Below are 3,468 nucleotides of genomic sequence, written 5' to 3'. Positions count from 1 at the left end.
TCTAGTGGATGATGCCCTGTTCCTGAAGCAATTTGGCATCAACAAGTGCTTGGATGTCCTTCTCGATCGTCGTCGACCGCTTCCAGGTGCAGAAAGCATTTGGCAATGCAGTTTGATCAGTACGGCCGTACTTGGGCATCAACAGTTGGAGCTCTTTCTTCTTGCCCTTTTTCTTCTTACTGTCGGCCAGCTTGGACGTAGAAGCTTTCTTCCCCATCTGTAATGTCACGAGTGTTTTCCTTCGCATACGCTCGAGGGCTAGGAGAGGGAGGACGGCAGCGCTAGCGCTCGGAGATTGGGCAGTGGCGACAGCACTAGGGCTACAATATGGGAGATGGCAAATGAGAAAAGTAAAACAGAGGGGATAACTTCCTCCATTATTTATAACGGTGTCACAGTAAAACCAGGCAACAGATCACCCAATTTAAAGGGTTTCCTAAAAATCAATAAATTTGATTGGCAGTTACCTTTATTTTGGGAAACAAATAAGAACAATCCAAGAGAAGGTCACGATGACCAAGTTTGACCCTTATACCCACCTAACTAGTCGGCTAAAGGCTCAAGTGATGTGTGCCACGTGTCCATCGACAAGAAAGTTTTTTCTCATGGTTTTTAAGGGGAAAGTGAAAGATTTTGTAGATTCACCCTCTACCTGATTCTTCGATTCAACCTAAGGCTTGGGGGCTACTCCATATGGAGTGTGACTTTCATCGCACTTCCATATAAGATCCAAAGATGAAGATTACAAGATCAAAAGAAATGGGGCTTCAGCACATTCCAGCCTCATGGCAGTTTTAGGAACCTTTGAAGATTCAACCACATGAAGCACTCGGAGAGCACCAAAAGTACTCGGTGAAGGTCTACAAAAGTACTCGGTACTGCTGCATTCAACTAAAAAGTACTCGGGGTCTTGTCGTACATACATCTATGAGCCTACCAGAAGGTTTGTACAATCCCAAATATGGGGCTGGACACCGAGACAAGTCTTACATGGAGACCATGGTGCAAGGTGGCGTAGTCTACATGGAATAACAGGAATTAGTCAAGGATTAGGAAAGCACTCACTGTAATAAGAGTAGGACTTCTCTAGTCGTATCCGACTAGAATTCTTATAACCAACCGACCTGTAACCCTGCTACCATGTATATAAAGCGAGGCAGGAATCCCCTCCAAAGTAATTCAATACAACAAACGCAATACAACACACAGGACATAGGGTATTACGCTATTCAGCAGCTCGAACCTGTCTGAATCGTGTGTCAAGCGTTCACCTTTGAGTTCCTGATCTCGACGAGCCCCACCAAACAAAACACTACCTCGGGCACCCCCTGGTAGGTTGCTGGGTCTAATCACCGACAGCATCTTCCAAATAAAAAGCACATCTGGGTCACAATTTTGGAGAGGTATACTCAAGGTGAGAAAATGGTTTCGTGGAGTAGAACGATGGAAGTGAGAAGTGGGAATCAAACTAGGTTTTGGGAAGATACATAGCTGGGGGATGCGCTTTGAAAATTGAATTCGATCAACTATCTAGATATCGTAGCGAACTCTATTATATCAGTCCAAGAGGTGCTTGGGGATGTTTCCAGATGTCATTCAGAAGATCCTTGACCCTAGGGGAGTCACAAGAGTGGTGCAGATTAAAGGAGAATGTGAGCCAAGTGCGGCTGACCGAAGGTAGAGATTAGATGAAATGGATGTTGGAGAAGAAAAGGAGGTATACGACCAGATCACTTTAGAGCGATGATGTTTGGGGGAGTGTGAGACTTGGTAATGGAAGCAATATGAAAATGTAAAGTACCTCTCAAAATACAAATATTTCTCTGGATGGCTTTCCATGATAGGATCCAGTCGGCTGTCCAGCTGAAGAGGAGGAAGTGGGCTTTTCCCTGAGTAGTGCAAATTATGTGAAGAGCTAGAGACAACAGACCATATCTTGTTCTAGTGCCCGATGGCAAGGTTCATTTGGGCCTTTATTAGAGAAAGCCTGGGTTGGAGCTCGATGCCATTCTCTTGGTGGAATTTAGTAGAGGAAGTGTTAAGAAACAATAATGGTAAAATATGTGCAAAAAAAATGTTTGTATCTGTAGGTGCAATGTGGACTATGTGGAACGCAAGGAACGACATAGTGTTTGAAGCCAGGATGGTGACGGCCCCTGAGATGATGACGTACAAGCTTCTAGGGCTTCTCGCATACTGGAAGCCACTTATGAGACAGGAGGCTGGGGAGGTGGAAGAGATGATCAACAAGCTCACGCAGGAATGCTGCAAGATGACGTCGTGAACCTACCTTGTGATAGTTGCTTCTCTTGTAGTTGGTCGTTAGGAGTTTGTTTTTCGTAGAGGTTGTCCTGAGAGTGGAGAGCTAATCCGCTAGTTCCTGCTGAGAGTAGCAGATGTTCTCTTTTGTGCTAGGCGTCATTTGGACCCCGTTGTATTGCGGCTGGTAAGTGGTAACCCCGGCACCCGACCGAATATAAACACTAAGTAAGCTTTCAATAAAGCTGAGCATGGTGCCTTTGATCGAAAAAGTAAACACGTTAGTATATCTTAAGGAGTTGTGCGGGAACAACCCATTCCTAAACAAAATCGCTAAACACCCATACTATATTTCGCAGCGCCCAGCGGACAAAACACGTCATGAAGGGGAATTATTCGTTCTGACATGATGGTAGAATCCACACTAAGGTCAAGATTGTTGACAGTTGTGCTCCTTTTTTGACACCGCCAATTTTCATGTGTTCACGACATCCCATCGACCTTGCGACTCTGGAGGCTGCAGCCACAACGCTGAGCAACCGAAGGCCGTCGGAATGACGATATGTTACCGTTAGGCTTTATTTAGTTACCCCAAACTCCCAACTTTAACACTATGCAAAAAGAAGATTCCCTATCACATCAAACTTACGGTACATGCATGGAGTACTGAATGTAGACGAAATCAAAAACTAATTACACAATTTGGTTGTACTTTGCTAGACGAATCTTTTGAGCCTAATTAGTCAATATTTGGATAATAATTCACAAATACAAACGAAACGCTACAGTATGCTACAGTGCTGGAAAAGTGATTTTGGAACAGGCCTTAGCTTCAAGCAGGTTTGGCCCAGTGTCACATCACACTTCCCCTTCTGATCCTCTCCTCACACCACCTTTAATTTGCAGATTCGACATGACACCACATAATTAAACGATCAACCAACAAACACCAACTCATCTCGCACAAAATAACCTCAAGTACTACTAGCTATATTTACTAGTAGTGCTACATGTGCTGAGTGCGTGTTCTTGCTGCATCTGGCCATGATCCATGGTCCATCATGTGCCGATGTGCGTCCGCTCATCAAAGTCAGATGGGCGCCAAGTCAAAGCCGGCTTATTGTATTGGCTCCATGCGCACTCGGTGCCAAAGCGGCCATGGTTTTCCAGACCTGGGAAAAGGCCCCATTTATGCGTTGCGACGGAAGT

The sequence above is a fragment of the Setaria italica genome, chromosome I (assembly GCF_000263155.2).
Source record: "Setaria italica strain Yugu1 chromosome I, Setaria_italica_v2.0, whole genome shotgun sequence".
Classification (NCBI taxonomy): Eukaryota; Viridiplantae; Streptophyta; class Magnoliopsida; order Poales; family Poaceae; genus Setaria; species Setaria italica.
Note: the sequence above shows the minus strand (reverse complement) of the source record.